The 21242-nt window shown below is 45.2% G+C and overlaps 2 long non-coding RNA genes across 2 annotated transcripts; both read right to left on the bottom strand.

Annotated features, from left to right (window-relative positions):
• Nucleotides 1-10881: 10881 nt before the first annotated feature.
• LOC140693747 (uncharacterized) lies at nucleotides 10882-15811 on the bottom strand. The gene is made up of 3 exons (XR_012069445.1): nucleotides 15630-15811; nucleotides 11186-11256; nucleotides 10882-10977 (listed from the first exon to the last, which is right to left on the bottom strand). It is a non-coding gene; the product is annotated as an uncharacterized lncRNA (long non-coding RNA).
• A 382-nt stretch (nucleotides 15812-16193) lies between these two features.
• Nucleotides 16194-21100, bottom strand: LOC140693764 (uncharacterized). Its single transcript, XR_012069462.1, has 3 exons — nucleotides 20928-21100; nucleotides 16484-16554; nucleotides 16194-16275 (listed from the first exon to the last, which is right to left on the bottom strand). It is a non-coding gene; the product is annotated as an uncharacterized lncRNA (long non-coding RNA).
• Nucleotides 21101-21242: the final 142 nt, after the last annotated feature.

Genomic DNA, 21242 nt, shown 5'->3' with positions numbered 1-21242 from the left:
CTGAGGTCACAGGTCAGTTTCCAGAACCTGAAAGGGCAGACAGTGGAAGATCTGCCTGTCATCAGCTTACTGGTCAGGCTCCGAGGTACTTTCAGACTTGCCCAGTCCTGGTGAAGTCGACTTTAGGGGAGACACGAAGAGAAGCTGGCCGAAAAGCTGGCTGCACGGATTGAGGAGAGATGCGAACACATGGATGAGAGATGTTCTGCTACAATGGAGAATACTGGCGTGGAGACAGCTGTAGAGGATACCAGGCTCAAAAGACATTCATGAGACATATTGAAACTCACTGATACAGGCAGAAACATACGGAGTGCCAACGTGGACTTGAGGAAGTTCCTCAATTCTCTTCTCCAATAACGGGTCCAAGGTCCCTGACGTCTGAAGGAGAAGAAATGGCAGAGATGATCAAAACGCTCCTGTTCTTGGAAGAGGTCGTGAGAATCCACACGTCCCAAGGGGCATTCCCAAGCCATTCAGACCAAAATTCAACAAGCCCAGGTAAGCCTTTTCCCAGGTTTGGGCCTAGCTAGTGAGCACTTGCCCTTCCCTCCCCTCCACTCAGGCATCCATTTTGAAGGATCAGTACCTGAGCTGCAATGAAGCCATTACGAGAAGAGCAAGCCCCTCCTAGAATCAGAGTTCCTCCAGCTTCACTCTCTGTGAACAACAGTGAACACCTTAAAGGTCAAATAGTCTCGGCTGAAATAGGTAAACTTGAATACTTAGCTCACACCTAGAAACGATGTCCTTCCGCTAGATTCAGCAAATGTTGTGTTTATGTCTTCCCTGGGGTGAAGGGAGTGTGGTAAGTGAGGGGAATCTTTGACTGAACATGAATCTGTATTAGGCTTCAGTTTTTCAAGACAGTGAAGGTAAATAGTACAAGTCAGAAAGTGAACTGAACTGTAAAAGTCGCCAATGACATTAAAGACACAGCTTATGTGGATCGTCTTTCACTTGAGTCAAGCCCCCGGGGGCACTATATCATGGGGGTGCAGACTTGGTTGCGTTAAATGGCTTTAAACTACAGGATCGGATGATTAAGCGTTCTCAACACTGATAGAAAAACACCTGGTTCTCAATAGACTAGCATAACTGCAGCAGGATTCTCCTAGCTAGAATGCCTCTAGGTGCTTTTGGATTCAAACCTAAATGTATATATTTGGTTTGTTTCCTCTTGTATTTTCCTAGAGAGGGATGTTACCCCGTGAAATGCCAACATTGGCCAGTAGGTGTCATTGGGATAAAGGGCACCACATGCACAAGTGTATCCAAGGTTGGGGGTTATTCCATGTTTCCAAAAGTTATTTCATGGTTCCTGTTGGTTTCGGAGGCTTCAACCTTAAAGAGCTGACATGACCCCTTGAACAGTTTGGACTGCTAGTTTGCATTCTATCTGTCTAGCTTTTCCGTAGAGCTGACACAATGTTACCAAAATTGACAAGTCTGGCTTCTAGGTCGATTTAGTGTGTTTCAAAAAATAACTCCATTTTCGTATAACTCCCAAAACATGTAAATGAGTTCTGTTAAACTTCTTAAAGACTGCAAATGGGATATCAACACAATGTCAAAATAGTTGTCTTCGGACAATCCCTCCCACCACGGCTGTATAGAAACAAAGAGCTAAGCAAATATCACATTTCTGTGAAATGTATCTGGGTAGTGTTGATTCATCGATGCCCAGTTGGCAGAGAAGAAGTGCAACCTGCACTCACTCGCTCCCATGTACAGAGCAATGGAAACATCCACTCACCCAGCCCTTAGCATAGGACACTGGCCGAAGAGAGGTCTGTTACTCCCAAAGACAGGATGAGGCCTCAGGACACCTGGAAGCAGGAGAATGCAAAGCAGGGAATGGAAACCAGTGCAGGTTCGGACCCCTGGTGATGGAGCAACAAGGGTGAAACTCTGTTTAACTTGGACGCACACTCTCAAGCGGACAGGAGACATGGGTTTGAAGGTGATGTGCTGAGATTTACAAGAGTGCACAGCAGATGCTTGGCTGAGAGAACTCAAAGAAACCAGCGCAAAATATCCCCACAGTTAATTCTGAGACCAAGATCCAAGCTGCCAAATTTGAGGTAGCAGAGGCAATGGTCAGTGAGGCATAGAGCTACGGATGATGGCACACGCGGAGTCTCAGGGATCTGGAGTGCGTTGTGGGATGTGGTGGGTCGAATCAAGAGAGCAAACCGAACTGTGTACCAATAATAAATCAACCACACTGGTCGCGCGGTTGCGATTACCGATATGTCCCATGGCCACACCCAGTACATCTGCAGGACCAGGGACCAATTGGGAATTTTGCCAATAGAGCACGTGTGGGGCTGAATCAGAGATATCGTGCATCTGGTCTGAGGGATCCAGGGGGCCTTGAATTTGAAATCAGAATGAAAAGCCTTAGGATATGCTACATTCATAACCTGGGCTGGGATTATGGTTTGGTTTGAGTCACAGGATGCGCAACAACTCTGTGGTTGCCTTCGTGCACCCGTGCCACAAGGATGAGAGGACAAGGGAGAGTGGTCCAAGTCCACAGCGTGAGAAGAGGAAGCATTCCCTTCAGCACTATCTCCCAAAGGCGGATGCTACATTTTGGATGGCACCGGCACGGTACGGCACCTAGGACAACAAGGAAGGTCTGCGGGATCATTCCAGCAGGCCCTGATATGTGACATCCATAGATATGCTTCCACTGGTGTTTCTGTAGACAGAGAAGCTCTGGAAAGAACTGATTTCATTGGGACATTCCCGTGGCAATAAAAAGCAGAAGAGCACTCTCAGTTTGCTGTTTTGGAAACACTCCAAAATGACATAGAGAAGAATGCAGAGCTGAGAACTTTTAGAAGCTTCATTTCCACAAGAGGAAGTGTCCTGTGCACTTTCAGAAGTGTGAGATAAGTATAATCAAAATGAAGTTATGCTAATCGAAGTAGTATGGGTTGTTCATCACAACTAATGCAACACCAGCAATTGGAGATATACCAAACAACACACACAGGTACAGGTTATGGCATCAATGTCTAGGAGAAATTGTCCTCACAGAAATCCCATGGAATTGCGTAGAGACAAGAGTCTAAAATTTTCAATTAACAAAGCCCTAGAAGTCTACAATAGATACCTGATATTACCTGACCAGTAGAGATGAAGAAGAACAGTAAAAGAAACAGGAAGTACCATTTTCAGTTCCAAAGATATTGAAGGCGCAAAAGATAAGCTTTCAAACAACTAGTCTGCAAAACGCTATCCAGAACAAGTGTTGAAAATGAAGGTCAGGAAAACACTGAAGAACACCAGTGTCTCAGAATCACAAAAGGCAGAATACCAGAAAAGGGGAAGAGAAAGTCTCAACACGAGCCAAAAATATCAGGAAACTCAATGGTTGTCATAATATCAGGGCTAAAATTCAGTCCTTAGCAGACTAGATAATGCAGAGGGACGCGTGAATGACTGTTGAAGACAGGGGAAGAGAAAAACCTCGTTCAGAAGCAGACATAGGAAAGCAAGTGCAAACAAATGAAAACATTGCAGTTGAACCCTGGGTTAAGACAGGGCATGAAAGAATAGAAATCATGAGTCCCAGATGGAAAAGCAAGAGATAAAGAAACAAAAAGTGTCTGAGAATTTATCTGTAGAAAAATCAGACTGAAACTTGCTGAAAGCCAAGAAAGAATCATCTATGCGAATTCAGGAATTACACAGCATCCGAAGGAGGTGGAATCCCAATAGACCTACCAGCAGCTGTATGATTCAAATCAACAAAGTTCACGAATATCCGAGTGATTTACAATGCACCTGGAGGAAACAACATAGTCACAAGGAAACCTCCAGAGGGGTTTCAGCTGATATCTCGGCAGCAATATTGCAGGACAGGGAGGAGTGCCAGGACACAGACCATATCCTGAATGGCCAAATGCTGCCACCTAGGGTAGCCTATGCCACATGAACACCATTTCAAATAACGGCAGAGCTAGAGAATTCTACAGACCGGCAAATCTTAAAAGAATTCAGCAGTTCAAAAGTTTTTCTAAAAGAAAGGTCGAGAAAACTCCCCTGAATAGAAAAGCAGCAAGATGGAATGGAAAGAAGAAACCATTATTGGAAATGCAAGAAGAGCATGTGTGGCAGAGAAGAAAGAAGAAGAACTTAAGGAGGACATCAAAACCCTAAAGATGGGAGAGGGAAGCAGGAAATCATAGGTGATTGGAAGCACTCTCTTAAGTGAATCAGCTTATTTGACTCTGTTTGAAGCGAAAGGAGAGATGCATGGCCTGACGTGTTTGCAAAACAAGCGAGAAGAAGACCAACAAAGAATCAAACCAACAAACAAGCACCAAAATGGTATGGTTGGCTGACACATACAAAGGGAACCATGATTATTCAAAAGAAAATACTCAAGGTGAGGTCAAGGGTCATTCAGAACGCATCGACCCAGTATCGTGGCTTGCATGTACTCAGCACACTTGTATTCGGAAATCAGAAGCGTGCATTCATATTCGTAAATTTTGATTCATAAGAGCATATCGTGACCTAACACTAATGCCGATTTGGAATCAAATGGTTTCCTAGTCCGTGATGTAGACTTGTATGTCTTCCAACAGGATGAAGGAATGCCATATTCTAGGCTACGTAGAGAAGAAATGTAAGAAGCCTATAACAAAGGCAAGTAGCTCTGCCAAAGTGTACTAAGTGCAAAAGAGACCGACAGCAAAGTGCACATTGGGGTTGGTTTCATTTCTTGGAATTTCAGCCCCCATGAATCCAATGGATCCATGTCCTGAGAGTGTGGGTGTTTCAGCAGAAATCAGGCGACGCATATGTATTCCGGGTGTACGGATATTATAGGAACATAAGTCTCCTTTAGTGGGTCCCTGTGTACTGTGAACTGTTAGAAAGTTTAAAGACGTGTGAAACCATCAACTGAAAAGGGACACCCTTCCCTCCATTGGTACAGTGCATAGAGCTCTGAACAAAAGGAAAGAGGGAAAAAGAAAGGCCCATGGGACGCTAGTGGGTAGAATCACATTTACCTTAGGAACCTCTCGTCGGATGCAGCCCCTCCCCCAACACTGACAAGATGCAGCAGCCATTGGGGATGGCAGTTAGCGGTTGGATTCCAGGTGGAATGTTGGTGTTTACCGCGAGGCTTGTTGTGGCTGTTGGATCCTAGGTAACCGGGCAGAGTTCTGTGGGTGGATCAGTGTGATGGAGGGGCTGCCGCCCTCTGTGGAGCTTGGCTTAGGTGTTTGGTCCGGGAAGCTGTGTAAGTTCGAGATACTGCTGCTGCCCAAAGACCTGAGGTCACAGGTCAGTTTCCAGAACCTGAAAGGGCAGACAGTGGAAGATCTGCCTGTCATCAACTTACTGGTCAGGCTCCGAGGTACTTTCAGACTTGCCCAGTCCTGGTGAAGTCGACTTTAGGGGAGACACGAAGAGAAGCTGGCCGATAAGCTGGCTGCACGGATTGAGGAGAGATGCGAACACATGGATGAGAGATGTTCTGCTACAATGGAGAATACTGGCGTGGAGACAGCTGTAGAGGATACCAGGCTCAAAAGACATTCATGAGACATATTGAAACTCACTGATACAGGCAGAAACATACGGAGTGCCAACGTGGACTTGAGGAAGTTCCTCAATTCTCTTCTCCAATAACGGGTCCAAGGTCCCTGACGTCTGAAGGAGAAGAAATGGCAGAGATGATCAAAACGCTCCTGTTCTTGGAAGAGGTCGTGAGAATCCACACGTCCCAAGGGGCATTCCCAAGCCATTCAGACCAAAATTCAACAAGCCCAGGTAAGCCTTTTCCCAGGTTTGGGCCTAGCTAGTGAGCACTTGCCCTTCCCTCCCCTCCACTCAGGCATCCATTTTGAAGGATCAGTACCTGAGCTGCAATGAAGCCATTACGAGAAGAGCAAGCCCCTCCTAGAATCAGAGTTCCTCCAGCTTCACTCTCTGTGAACAACAGTGAACACCTTAAAGGTCAAATAGTCTCGGCTGAAATAGGTAAACTTGAATACTTAGCTCACACCTAGAAACGATGTCCTTCCGCTAGATTCAGCAAATGTTGTGTTTATGTCTTCCCTGGGGTGAAGGGAGTGTGGTAAGTGAGGGGAATCTTTGACTGAACATGAATCTGTATTAGGCTTCAGTTTTTCAAGACAGTGAAGGTAAATAGTACAAGTCAGAAAGTGAACTGAACTGTAAAAGTCGCCAATGACATTAAAGACACAGCTTATGTGGATCGTCTTTCACTTGAGTCAAGCCCCCGGGGGCACTATATCATGGGGGTGCAGACTTGGTTGCGTTAAATGGCTTTAAACTACAGGATCGGATGATTAAGCGTTCTCAACACTGATAGAAAAACACCTGGTTCTCAATAGACTAGCATAACTGCAGCAGGATTCTCCTAGCTAGAATGCCTCTAGGTGCTTTTGGATTCAAACCTAAATGTATATATTTGGTTTGTTTCCTCTTGTATTTTCCTAGAGAGGGATGTTACCCCTTGAAATGCCAACATTGGCCAGTAGGTGTCATTGGGATAAAGGGCACCACATGCACAAGTGTATCCAAGGTTGGGGGTTATTCCATGTTTCCAAAAGTTATTTCATGGTTCCTGTTGGTTTCGGAGGCTTCAACCTTAAAGAGCTGACATGACCCCTTGAACAGTTTGGACTGCTAGTTTGCATTCTATCTGTCTAGCTTTTCCGTAGAGCTGACACAATGTTACCAAAATTGACAAGTCTGGCTTCTAGGTCGATTTAGTGTGTTTCAAAAAATAACTCCATTTTCGTATAACTCCCAAAACATGTAAATGAGTTCTGTTAAACTTCTTAAAGACTGCAAATGGGATATCAACACAATGTCAAAATAGTTGTCTTCGGACAATCCCTCCCACCACGGCTGTATAGAAACAAAGAGCTAAGCAAATATCACATTTCTGTGAAATGTATCTGGGTAGTGTTGATTCATCGATGCCCAGTTGGCAGAGAAGAAGTGCAACCTGCACTCACTCGCTCCCATGTACAGAGCAATGGAAACATCCACTCACCCAGCCCTTAGCATAGGACACTGGCCGAAGAGAGGTCTGTTACTCCCAAAGACAGGATGAGGCCTCAGGACACCTGGAAGCAGGAGAATGCAAAGCAGGGAATGGAAACCAGTGCAGGTTCGGACCCCTGGTGATGGAGCAACAAGGGTGAAACTCTGTTTAACTTGGACGCACACTCTCAAGCGGACAGGAGACATGGGTTTGAAGGTGATGTGCTGAGATTTACAAGAGTGCACAGCAGATGCTTGGCTGAGAGAACTCAAAGAAACCAGCGCAAAATATCCCCACAGTTAATTCTGAGACCAAGATCCAAGCTGCCAAATTTGAGGTAGCAGAGGCAATGGTCAGTGAGGCATAGAGCTACGGATGATGGCACACGCTGAGTCTCAGGGATCTGGAGTGCGTTGTGGGATGTGGTGGGTCGAATCAAGAGAGCAAACCGAACTGTGTACCAATAATAAATCAACCACACTGGTCGCGCGGTTGCGATTACCGATATGTCCCATGGCCACACCCAGTACATCTGCAGGACCAGGGACCAATTGGGAATTTTGCCAATAGAGCACGTGTGGGGCTGAATCAGAGATATCGTGCATCTGGTCTGAGGGATCCAGGGGGCCTTGAATTTGAAATCAGAATGAAAAGCCTTAGGATATGCTACATTCATAACCTGGGCTGGGATTATGGTTTGGTTTGAGTCACAGGATGCGCAACAACTCTGTGGTTGCCTTCGTGCACCCGTGCCACAAGGATGAGAGGACAAGGGAGAGTGGTCCAAGTCCACAGCGTGAGAAGAGGAAGCATTCCCTTCAGCACTATCTCCCAAAGGCGGATGCTACATTTTGGATGGCACCGGCACGGTACGGCACCTAGGACAACAAGGAAGGTCTGCGGGATCATTCCAGCAGGCCCTGATATGTGACATCCATAGATATGCTTCCACTGGTGTTTCTGTAGACAGAGAAGCTCTGGAAAGAACTGATTTCATTGGGACATTCCCGTGGCAATAAAAAGCAGAAGAGCACTCTCAGTTTGCTGTTTTGGAAACACTCCAAAATGACATAGAGAAGAATGCAGAGCTGAGAACTTTTAGAAGCTTCATTTCCACAAGAGGAAGTGTCCTGTGCACTTTCAGAAGTGTGAGATAAGTATAATCAAAATGAAGTTATGCTAATCGAAGTAGTATGGGTTGTTCATCACAACTAATGCAACACCAGCAATTGGAGATATACCAAACAACACACACAGGTACAGGTTATGGCATCAATGTCTAGGAGAAATTGTCCTCACAGAAATCCCATGGAATTGCGTAGAGACAAGAGTCTAAAATTTTCAATTAACAAAGCCCTAGAAGTCTACATTAGATACCTGATATTACCTGACCAGTAGAGATGAAGAAGAACAGTAAAAGAAACAGGAAGTACCATTTTCAGTTCCAAAGATATTGAAGGCGCAAAAGATAAGCTTTCAAACAACTAGTCTGCAAAACGCTATCCAGAACAAGTGTTGAAAATGAAGGTCAGGAAAACACTGAAGAACACCAGTGTCTCAGAATCACAAAAGGCAGAATACCAGAAAAGGGGAAGAGAAAGTCTCAACACGAGCCAAAAATATCAGGAAACTCAATGGTTGTGATAATATCAGGGCTAAAATTCAGTCCTTAGCAGACTAGATAATGCAGAGGGACGCGTGAATGACTGTTGAAGACAGGGGAAGAGAAAAACCTCGGTCAGAAGCAGACATAGGAAAGCAAGTGCAAACAAATGAAAACATTGCAGTTGAACCCTGGGTTAAGACAGGGCATGAAAGAATAGAAATCATGAGCCCCAGATGGAAAAGCAAGAGATAAAGAAACAAAAAGTGTCTGAGAATTTATCTGTAGAAAAATCAGACTGAAACTTGCTGAAAGCCAAGAAAGAATCATCTATGCGAATTCAGGAATTACACAGCATCCGAAGGAGGTGGAATCCCAATAGACCTACCAGCAGCTGTATGATTCAAATCAACAAAGTTCACGAATATCCGAGTGATTTACAATGCACCTGGAGGAAACAACATAGTCACAAGGAAACCTCCAGAGGGGTTTCAGCTGATATCTCGGCAGCAATATTGCAGGACAGGGAGGAGTGCCAGGACACAGACCATATCCTGAATGGCCAAATGCTGCCACCTAGGGTAGCCTATGCCACATGAACACCATTTCAAATAACGGCAGAGCTAGAGAATTCTACAGACCGGCAAATCTTAGAAGAATTCAGCAGTTCAAAAGTTTTTCTAAAAGAAAGGTCGAGAAAACTCCCCTGAATAGAAAAGCAGCAAGATGGAATGGAAAGAAGAAACCATTATAGGAAATGAAAGAAGAGCATGTGTGGCAGAGAAGAAAGAAGAAGAACTTAAGGAGGACATCAAAACCCTAAAGATGGGAGAGGGAAGCAGGAAATCATAGGTGATTGGAAGCACTCTCTTAAGTGAATCAGCTTATTTGACTCTGTTTGAAGCGAAAGGAGAGATGCATGGCCTGACGTGTTTGCAAAACAAGCGAGAAGAAGACCAACAAAGAATCAAACCAACAAACAAGCACCAAAATGGTATGGTTGGCTGACACATACAAAGGGAACCATGATTATTCAAAAGAAAATACTCAAGGTGAGGTCAAGGGTCATTCAGAACGCATCGACCCAGTATCGTGGCTTGCATGTACTCAGCACACTTGTATTCGGAAATCAGAAGCGTGCATTCATATTCGTAAATTTTGATTCATAAGAGCATATCGTGACCTAACACTAATGCCGATTTGGAATCAAATGGTTTCCTAGTCCGTGATGTAGACTTGTATGTCTTCCAACAGGATGAAGGAATGCCATATTCTAGGCTACGTAGAGAAGAAATGTAAGAAGCCTATAACAAAGGCAAGTAGCTCTGCCAAAGTGTACTAAGTGCAAAAGAGACCGACAGCAAAGTGCACATTGGGGTTGGTTTCATTTCTTGGAATTTCAGCCCCCATGAATCCAATGGATCCATGTCCTGAGAGTGTGGGTGTTTCAGCAGAAATCAGGCGACGCATATGTATTCCGGGTGTACGGATATTATAGGAACATAAGTCTCCTTTAGTGGGTCCCTGTGTACTGTGAACTGTTAGAAAGTTTAAAGACGTGTGAAACCATCAACTGAAAAGGGACACCCTTCCCTCCATTGGTACGGTGCATAGAGCTCTGAACAAAAGGAAAGAGGGAAGAAGAAAGGCCCATGGGACGCTAGTGGGTAGAATCACATTTACCTTAGGAACCTCTCGTCGGATGCAGCCCCTCCCCCAACACTGACAAGATGCAGCAGCCATTGGGGATGGCAGTTAGCGGTTGGATTCCAGGTGGAATGTTGGTGTTTACCGCGAGGCTTGTTGTGGCTGTTGGATCCTAGGTAACCGGGCAGAGTTCTGTGGGTGGATCAGTGTGATGGAGGGGCTGCCGCCCTCTGTGGAGCTTGGCTTAGGTGTTTGGTCCGGGAAGCTGTGTAAGTTCGAGATACTGCTGCTGCCCAAAGACCTGAGGTCACAGGTCAGTTTCCAGAACCTGAAAGGGCAGACAGTGGAAGATCTGCCTGTCATCAGCTTACTGGTCAGGCTCCGAGGTACTTTCAGACTTGCCCAGTCCTGGTGAAGTCGACTTTAGGGGAGACACGTAGAGAAGCTGGCCGATAAGCTGGCTGCACGGATTGAGGAGAGATGCGAACACATGGATGAGAGATGTTCTGCTACAATGGAGAATACTGGCGTGGAGACAGCTGTAGAGGATACCAGGCTCAAAAGACATTCATGAGACATATTGAAACTCACTGATACAGGCAGAAACATACGGAGTGCCAACGTGGACTTGAGGAAGTTCCTCAATTCTCTTCTCCAATAACGGGTCCAAGGTCCCTGACGTCTGAAGGAGAAGAAATGGCAGAGATGATCAAAACGCTCCTGTTCTTGGAAGAGGTCGTGAGAATCCACACGTCCCAAGGGGCATTCCCAAGCCATTCAGACCAAAATTCAACAAGCCCAGGTAAGCCTTTTCCCAGGTTTGGGCCTAGCTAGTGAGCACTTGCCCTTCCCTCCCCTCCACTCAGGCATCCATTTTGAAGGATCAGTACCTGAGCTGCAATGAAGCCATTACGAGAAGAGCAAGCCCCTCCTAGAATCAGAGTTCCTCCAGCTTCACTCTCTGTGAACAACAGTGAACACCTTAAAGGTCAAATAGTCTCGGCTGAAATAGGTAAACTTGAATACTTAGCTCACACCTAGAAACGATGTCCTTCCGCTAGATTCAGCAAATGTTGTGTTTATGTCTTCCCTGGGGTGAAGGGAGTGTGGTAAGTGAGGGGAATCTTTGACTGAACATGAATCTGTATTAGGCTTCAGTTTTTCAAGACAGTGAAGGTAAATAGTACAAGTCAGAAAGTGAACTGAACTGTAAAAGTCACCAATGACATTAAAGACACAGCTTATGTGGATCGTCTTTCACTTGAGTCAAGCCCCCGGGGGCACTATATCATGGGGGTGCAGACTTGGTTGCGTTAAATGGCTTTAAACTACAGGATCGGATGATTAAGCGTTCTCAACACTGATAGAAAAACACCTGGTTCTCAATAGACTAGCATAACTGCAGCAGGATTCTCCTAGCTAGAATGCCTCTAGGTGCTTTTGGATTCAAACCTAAATGTATATATTTGGTTTGTTTCCTCTTGTATTTTCCTAGAGAGGGATGTTACCCCTTGAAATGCCAACATTGGCCAGTAGGTGTCATTGGGATAAAGGGCACCACATGCACAAGTGTATCCAAGGTTGGGGGTTATTCCATGTTTCCAAAAGTTATTTCATGGTTCCTGTTGGTTTCGGAGGCTTCAACCTTAAAGAGCTGACATGACCCCTTGAACAGTTTGGACTGCTAGTTTGCATTCTATCTGTCTAGCTTTTCCGTAGAGCTGACACAATGTTACCAAAATTGACAAGTCTGGCTTCTAGGTCGATTTAGTGTGTTTCAAAAAATAACTCCATTTTCGTATAACTCCCAAAACATGTAAATGAGTTCTGTTAAACTTCTTAAAGACTGCAAATGGGATATCAACACAATGTCAAAATAGTTGTCTTCGGACAATCCCTCCCACCACGGCTGTATAGAAACAAAGAGCTAATCAAATATCACATTTCTGTGAAATGTATCTGGATAGTGTTGATTCATCGATGCCCAGTTGGCTGAGAAAAAGTGCAACCTGCACTCACTCGCTCCCATGTACAGAGCAATGGAAACATCCACTCACCCAGCCCTTAGCATAGGACACTGGCCGAAGAGAGGTCTGTTACTCCCAAAGACAGGATGAGGCCTCAGGACACCTGGAAGCAGGAGAATGCAAAGCAGGGAATGGAAACCAGTGCAGGTTCGGACCCCTGGTGATGGAGCAACAAGGGTGAAACTCTGTTTAACTTGGACGCACACTCTCAAGCGGACAGGAGACATGGGTTTGAAGGTGATGTGCTGAGATTTACAAGAGTGCACAGCAGATGCTTGGCTGAGAGAACTCAAAGAAACCAGCGCAAAATATCCCCACAGTTAATTCTGAGACCAAGATCCAAGCTGCCAAATTTGAGGTAGCAGAGGCAATGGTCAGTGAGGCATAGAGCTACGGATGATGGCACACGCGGAGTCTCAGGGATCTGGAGTGCGTTGTGGGATGTGGTGGGTCGAATCAAGAGAGCAAACCGAACTGTGTACCAATAATAAATCAACCACACTGGTCGCGCGGTTGCGATTACCGATATGTCCCATGGCCACACCCAGTACATCTGCAGGACCAGGGACCAATTGGGAATTTTGCCAATAGAGCACGTGTGGGGCTGAATCAGAGATATCGTGCATCTGGTCTGAGGGATCCAGGGGGCCTTGAATTTGAAATCAGAATGAAAAGCCTTAGGATATGCTACATTCATAACCTGGGCTGGGATTATGGTTTGGTTTGAGTCACAGGATGCGCAACAACTCTGTGGTTGCCTTCGTGCACCCGTGCCACAAGGATGAGAGGACAAGGGAGAGTGGTCCAAGTCCACAGCGTGAGAAGAGGAAGCATTCCCTTCAGCACTATCTCCCAAAGGCGGATGCTACATTTTGGATGGCACCGGCACGGTACGGCACCTAGGACAACAAGGAAGGTCTGCGGGATCATTCCAGCAGGCCCTGATATGTGACATCCATAGATATGCTTCCACTGGTCTTTCTGTAGACAGAGAAGCTCTGGAAAGAACTGATTTCATTGGGACATTCCCGTGGCAATAAAAAGCAGAAGAGCACTCTCAGTTTGCTGTTTTGGAAACACTCCAAAATGACATAGAGAAGAATGCAGAGCTGAGAACTTTTAGAAGCTTCATTTCCACAAGAGGAAGTGTCCTGTGCACTTTCAGAAGTGTGAGATAAGTATAATCAAAATGAAGTTATGCTAATCGAAGTAGTATGGGTTGTTCATCACAACTAATGCAACACCAGCAATTGGAGATATACCAAACAACACACACAGGTACAGGTTATGGCATCAATGTCTAGGAGAAATTGTCCTCACAGAAATCCCATGGAATTGCGTAGAGACAAGAGTCTAAAATTTTCAATTAACAAAGCCCTAGAAGTCTACATTAGATACCTGATATTACCTGACCAGTAGAGATGAAGAAGAACAGTAAAAGAAACAGGAAGTACCATTTTCAGTTCCAAAGATATTGAAGGCACAAAAGATAAGCTTTCAAACAACTAGTCTGCAAAACGCTATCCAGAACAAGTGTTGAAAATGAAGGTCAGGAAAACACTGAAGAACACCAGTGTCTCAGAATCACAAAAGGCAGAATACCAGAAAAGGGGAAGAGAAAGTCTCAACACGAGCCAAAAATATCAGGAAACTCAATGGTTGTGATAATATCAGGGCTAAAATTCAGTCCTTAGCAGACTAGATAATGCAGAGGGACGCGTGAATGACTGTTGAAGACAGGGGAAGAGAAAAACCTCGGTCAGAAGCAGACATAGGAAAGCAAGTGCAAACAAATGAAAACATTGCAGTTGAACCCTGGGTTAAGACAGGGCATGAAAGAATAGAAATCATGAGTCCCAGATGGAAAAGCAAGAGATAAAGAAACAAAAAGTGTCTGAGAATTTATCTGTAGAAAAATCAGACTGAAACTTGCTGAAAGCCAAGAAAGAATCATCTATGCGAATTCAGGAATTACACAGCATCCGAAGGAGGTGGAATCCCAATAGACCTACCAGCAGCTGTATGATTCAAATCAACAAAGTTCACGAATATCCGAGTGATTTACAATGCACCTGGAGGAAACAACATAGTCACAAGGAAACCTCCAGAGGGGTTTCAGCTGATATCTCGGCAGCAATATTGCAGGACAGGGAGGAGTGCCAGGACACAGACCATATCCTGAATGGCCAAATGCTGCCACCTAGGGTAGCCTATGCCACATGAACACCATTTCAAATAACGGCAGAGCTAGAGAATTCTACAGACCGGCAAATCTTAGAAGAATTCAGCAGTTCAAAAGTTTTTCTAAAAGAAAGGTTGAGAAAACTCCCCTGAATAGAAAAGCAGCAAGATGGAATGGAAAGAAGAAACCATTATTGGAAATGCAAGAAGAGCATGTGTGGCAGAGAAGAAAGAAGAAGAACTTAAGGAGGACATCAAAACCCTAAAGATGGGAGAGGGAAGCAGTAAATCATAGGTGATTGGAAGCACTCTCTTAAGTGAATCAGCTTATTTGACTCTGTTTGAAGCGAAAGGAGAGATGCATGGCCTGACGTGTTTGCAAAACAAGCGAGAAGAAGACCAACAAAGAATCAAACCAACAAACAAGCACCAAAATGGTATGGTTGGCTGACACATACAAAGGGAACCATGATTATTCAAAAGAAAATACTCAAGGTGAGGTCAAGGGTCATTCAGAACGCATCGACCCAGTATCGTGGCTTGCATGTACTCAGCACACTTGTATTCGGAAATCAGAAGCGTGCATTCATATTCGTAAATTTTGATTCATAAGAGCATATCGTGACCTAACACTAATGCCGATTTGGAATCAAATGGTTTCCTAGTCCGTGATGTAGACTTGTATGTCTTCCAACAGGATGAAGGAATGCCATATTCTAGGCTACGTAGAGAAGAAATGTAAGAAGCCTATAACAAAGGCAAGTAGCTCTGCCAAAGTGTACTAAGTGCAAAAGAGACCGACAGCAAAGTGCACATTGGGGTTGGTTTCATTTCTTGGAATTTCAGCCCCCATGAATCCAATGGATCCATGTCCTGAGAGTGTGGGTGTTTCAGCAGAAATCAGGCGACGCATATGTATTCCGGGTGTACGGATATTATAGGAACATAAGTCTCCTTTAGTGGGTCCCTGTGTACTGTGAACTGTTAGAAAGTTTAAAGACGTGTGAAACCATCAACTGAAAAGGGACACCCTTCCCTCCATTGGTACGGTGCATAGAGCTCTGAACAAAAGGAAAGAGGGAAGAAGAAAGGCCCATGGGACGCTAGTGGGTAGAATCACATTTACCTTAGGAACCTCTCGTCGGATGCAGCCCCTCCCCCAACACTGACAAGATGCAGCAGCCATTGGGGATGGCAGTTAGCGGTTGGATTCCAGGTGGAATGTTGGTGTTTACCGCGAGGCTTGTTGTGGCTGTTGGATCCTAGGTAACCGGGCAGAGTTCTGTGGGTGGATCAGTGTGATGGAGGGGCTGCCGCCCTCTGTGGAGCTTGGCTTAGGTGTTTGGTCCGGGAAGCTGTGTAAGTTCGAGATACTGCTGCTGCCCAAAGACCTGAGGTCACAGGTCAGTTTCCAGAACCTGAAAGGGCAGACAGTGGAAGATCTGCCTGTCATCAGCTTACTGGTCAGGCTCCGAGGTACTTTCAGACTTGCCCAGTCCTGGTGAAGTCGACTTTAGGGGAGACACGTAGAGAAGCTGGCCGATAAGCTGGCTGCACGGATTGAGGAGAGATGCGAACACATGGATGAGAGATGTTCTGCTACAATGGAGAATACTGGCGTGGAGACAGCTGTAGAGGATACCAGGCTCAAAAGACATTCATGAGACATATTGAAACTCACTGATACAGGCAGAAACATACGGAGTGCCAACGTGGACTTGAGGAAGTTCCTCAATTCTCTTCTCCAATAACGGGTCCAAGGTCCCTGACGTCTGAAGGAGAAGAAATGGCAGAGATGATCAAAACGCTCCTGTTCTTGGAAGAGGTCGTGAGAATCCACACGTCCCAAGGGGCATTCCCAAGCCATTCAGACCAAAATTCAACAAGCCCAGGTAAGCCTTTTCCCAGGTTTGGGCCTAGCTAGTGAGCACTTGCCCTTCCCTCCCCTCCACTCAGGCATCCATTTTGAAGGATCAGTACCTGAGCTGCAATGAAGCCATTACGAGAAGAGCAAGCCCCTCCTAGAATCAGAGTTCCTCCAGCTTCACTCTCTGTGAACAACAGTGAACACCTTAAAGGTCAAATAGTCTCGGCTGAAATAGGTAAACTTGAATACTTAGCTCACACCTAGAAACGATGTCCTTCCGCTAGATTCAGCAAATGTTGTGTTTATGTCTTCCCTGGGGTGAAGGGAGTGTGGTAAGTGAGGGGAATCTTTGACTGAACATGAATCTGTATTAGGCTTCAGTTTTTCAAGACAGTGAAGGTAAATAGTACAAGTCAGAAAGTGAACTGAACTGTAAAAGTCGCCAATGACATTAAAGACACAGCTTATGTGGATCGTCTTTCACTTGAGTCAAGCCCCCGGGGGCACTATATCATGGGGGTGCAGACTTGGTTGCGTTAAATGGCTTTAAACTACAGGATCGGATGATTAAGCGTTCTCAACACTGATAGAAAAACACCTGGTTCTCAATAGACTAGCATAACTGCAGCAGGATTCTCCTAGCTAGAATGCCTCTAGGTGCTTTTGGATTCAAACCTAAATGTATATATTTGGTTTGTTTCCTCTTGTATTTTCCTAGAGAGGGATGTTACCCCGTGAAATGCCAACATTGGCCAGTAGGTGTCATTGGGATAAAGGGCACCACATGCACAAGTGTATCCAAGGTTGGGGGTTATTCCATGTTTCCAAAAGTTATTTCATGGTTCCTGTTGGTTTCGGAGGCTTCAACCTTAAAGAGCTGACATGACCCCTTGAACAGTTTGGACTGCTAGTTTGCATTCTATCTGTCTAGCTTTTCCGTAGAGCTGACACAATGTTACCAAAATTGACAAGTCTGGCTTCTAGGTCGATTTAGTGTGTTTCAAAAAATAACTCCATTTTCGTATAACTCCCAAAACATGTAAATGAGTTCTGTTAAACTTCTTAAAGACTGCAAATGGGATATCAACACAATGTCAAAATAGTTGTCTTCGGACAATCCCTCCCACCACGGCTGTATAGAAACAAAGAGCTAAGCAAATATCACATTTCTGTGAAATGTATCTGGGTAGTGTTGATTCATCGATGCCCAGTTGGCAGAGAAGAAGTGCAACCTGCACTCACTCGCTCCCATGTACAGAGCAATGGAAACATCCACTCACCCAGCCCTTAGCATAGGACACTGGCCGAAGAGAGGTCTGTTACTCCCAAAGACAGGATGAGGCCTCAGGACACCTGGAAGCAGGAGAATGCAAAGCAGGGAATGGAAACCAGTGCAGGTTCGGACCCCTGGTGATGGAGCAACAAGGGTGAAACTCTGTTTAACTTGGACGCACACTCTCAAGCGGACAGGAGACATGGGTTTGAAGGTGATGTGCTGAGATTTACAAGAGTGCACAGCAGATGCTTGGCTGAGAGAACTCAAAGAAACCAGCGCAAAATATCCCCACAGTTAATTCTGAGACCAAGATCCAAGCTGCCAAATTTGAGGTAGCAGAGGCAATGGTCAGTGAGGCATAGAGCTACGGATGATGGCACACGCGGAGTCTCAGGGATCTGGAGTGCGTTGTGGGATGTGGTGGGTCGAATCAAGAGAGCAAACCGAACTGTGTACCAATAATAAATCAACCACACTGGTCGCGCGGTTGCGATTACCGATATGTCCCATGGCCACACCCAGTACATCTGCAGGACCAGGGACCAATTGGGAATTTTGCCAATAGAGCACGTGTGGGGCTGAATCAGAGATATCGTGCATCTGGTCTGAGGGATCCAGGGGGCCTTGAATTTGAAATCAGAATGAAAAGCCTTAGGATATGCTACATTCATAACCTGGGCTGGGATTATGGTTTGGTTTGAGTCACAGGATGCGCAACAACTCTGTGGTTGCCTTCGTGCACCCGTGCCACAAGGATGAGAGGACAAGGGAGAGTGGTCCAAGTCCACAGCGTGAGAAGAGGAAGCATTCCCTTCAGCACTATCTCCCAAAGGCGGATGCTACATTTTGGATGGCACCGGCACGGTACGGCACCTAGGACAACAAGGAAGGTCTGCGGGATCATTCCAGCAGGCCCTGATATGTGACATCCATAGATATGCTTCCACTGGTGTTTCTGTAGACAGAGAAGCTCTGGAAAGAACTGATTTCATTGGGACATTCCCGTGGCAATAAAAAGCAGAAGAGCACTCTCAGTTTGCTGTTTTGGAAACACTCCAAAATGACATAGAGAAGAATGCAGAGCTGAGAACTTTTAGAAGCTTCATTTCCACAAGAGGAAGTGTCCTGTGCACTTTCAGAAGTGTGAGATAAGTATAATCAAAATGAAGTTATGCTAATCGAAGTAGTATGGGTTGTTCATCACAACTAATGCAACACCAGCAATTGGAGATATACCAAACAACACACACAGGTACAGGTTATGGCATCAATGTCTAGGAGAAATTGTCCTCACAGAAATCCCATGGAATTGCGTAGAGACAAGAGTCTAAAATTTTCAATTAACAAAGCCCTAGAAGTCTACATTAGATACCTGATATTACCTGACCAGTAGAGATGAAGAAGAACAGTAAAAGAAACAGGAAGTACCATTTTCAGTTCCAAAGATATTGAAGGCGCAAAAGATAAGCTTTCAAACAACTAGTCTGCAAAACGCTATCCAGAACAAGTGTTGAAAATGAAGGTCAGGAAAACACTGAAGAACACCAGTGTCTCAGAATCACAAAAGGCAGAATACCAGAAAAGGGGAAGAGAAAGTCTCAACACGAGCCAAAAATATCAGGAAACTCAATGGTTGTCATAATATCAGGGCTAAAATTCAGTCCTTAGCAGACTAGATAATGCAGAGGGACGCGTGAATGACTGTTGAAGACAGGGGAAGAGAAAAACCTCGGTCAGAAGCAGACATAGGAAAGCAAGTGCAAACAAATGAAAACATTGCAGTTGAACCCTGGGTTAAGACAGGGCATGAAAGAATAGAAATCATGAGCCCCAGATGGAAAAGCAAGAGATAAAGAAACAAAAAGTGTCTGAGAATTTATCTGTAGAAAAATCAGACTGAAACTTGCTGAAAGCCAAGAAAGAATCATCTATGCGAATTCAGGAATTACACAGCATCCGAAGGAGGTGGAATCCCAATAGACCTACCAGCAGCTGTATGATTCAAATCAACAAAGTTCACGAATATCCGAGTGATTTACAATGCACCTGGAGGAAACAACATAGTCACAAGGAAACCTCCAGAGGGGTTTCAGCTGATATCTCGGCAGCAATATTGCAGGACAGGGAGGAGTGCCAGGACACAGACCATATCCTGAATGGCCAAATGCTGCCACCTAGGGTAGCCTATGCCACATGAACACCATTTCAAATAACGGCAGAGCTAGAGAATTCTACAGACCGGCAAATCTTAAAAGAATTCAGCAGTTCAAACGTTTTTCTAAAAGAAAGGTTGAGAAAACTCCCCTGAATAGAAAAGCAGCAAGATGGAATGGAAAGAAGAAACCATTATTGGAAATGCAAGAAGAGCATGTGTGGCAGAGAAGAAAGAAGAAGAACTTAAGGAGGACATCAAAACCCTAAAGATGGGAGAGGGAAGCAGGAAATCATAGGTGATTGGAAGCACTCTCTTAAGTGAATCAGCTTATTTGACTCTGTTTGAAGCGAAAGGAGAGATGCATGGCCTGACGTGTTTGCAAAACAAGCGAGAAGAAGACCAACAAAGAATCAAACCAACAAACAAGCACCAAAATGGTATGGTTGGCTGACACATACAAAGGGAACCATGATTATTCAAAAGAAAATACTCAAGGTGAGGTCAAGGGTCATTCAGAACGCATCGACCCAGTATCGTGGCTTGCATGTACTCAGCACACTTGTATTCGGAAATCAGAAGCGTGCATTCATATTCGTAAATTTTGATTCATAAGAGCATATCGTGACCTAACACTAATGCCGATTTGGAATCAAATGGTTTCCTAGTCCGTGATGTAGACTTGTATGTCTTCCAACAGGATGAAGGAATGCCATATTCTAGGCTACGTAGAGAAGAAATGTAAGAAGCCTATAACAAAGGCAAGTAGCTCTGCCAAAGTGTACTAAGTGCAAAAGAGACCGACAGCAAAGTGCACATTGGGGTTGGTTTCATTTCTTGGAATTTCAGCCCCCATGAATCCAATGGATCCATGTCCTGAGAGTGTGGGTGTTTCAGCAGAAATCAGGCGACGCATATGTATTCCGGATGTACGGATATTATAGGAACATAAGTCTCCTTTAGTGGGTCCCTGTGTACTGTGAACTGTTAGAAAGTTTAAAGACGTGTGAAACCATCAACTGAAAAGGGACACCCTTCCCTCCATTGGTACGGTGCATAGAGCTCTGAACAAAAGGAAAGAGGGAAGAAGAAAGGCCCATGGGACGCTAGTGGGTAGAATCACATTTACCTTAGGAACCTCTCGTCGGATGCAGCCCCTCCCCCAACACTGACAAGATGCAGCAGCCATTGGGGATGGCAGTTAGCGGTTGGATTCCAGGTGGAATGTTGGTGTTTACCGCGAGGCTTGTTGTGGCTGTTGGATCCTAGGTAACCGGGCAGAGTTCTGTGGGTGGATCAGTGTGATGGAGGGGCTGCCGCCCTCTGTGGAGCTTGGCTTAGGTGTTTGGTCCGGGAAGCTGTGTAAGTTCGAGATACTGCTGCTGCCCAAAGACCTGAGGTCACAGGTCAGTTTCCAGAACCTGAAAGGGCAGACAGTGGAAGA

The sequence above is a fragment of the Vicugna pacos genome, unplaced genomic scaffold (genome assembly GCF_048564905.1).
Source record: "Vicugna pacos unplaced genomic scaffold, VicPac4 scaffold_20, whole genome shotgun sequence".
Taxonomy (NCBI): Eukaryota; Metazoa; Chordata; class Mammalia; order Artiodactyla; family Camelidae; genus Vicugna; species Vicugna pacos.
The sequence above is the reverse complement of the archived record's forward strand: the minus strand, read 5'-3'. Positions and strand labels throughout refer to the sequence as shown.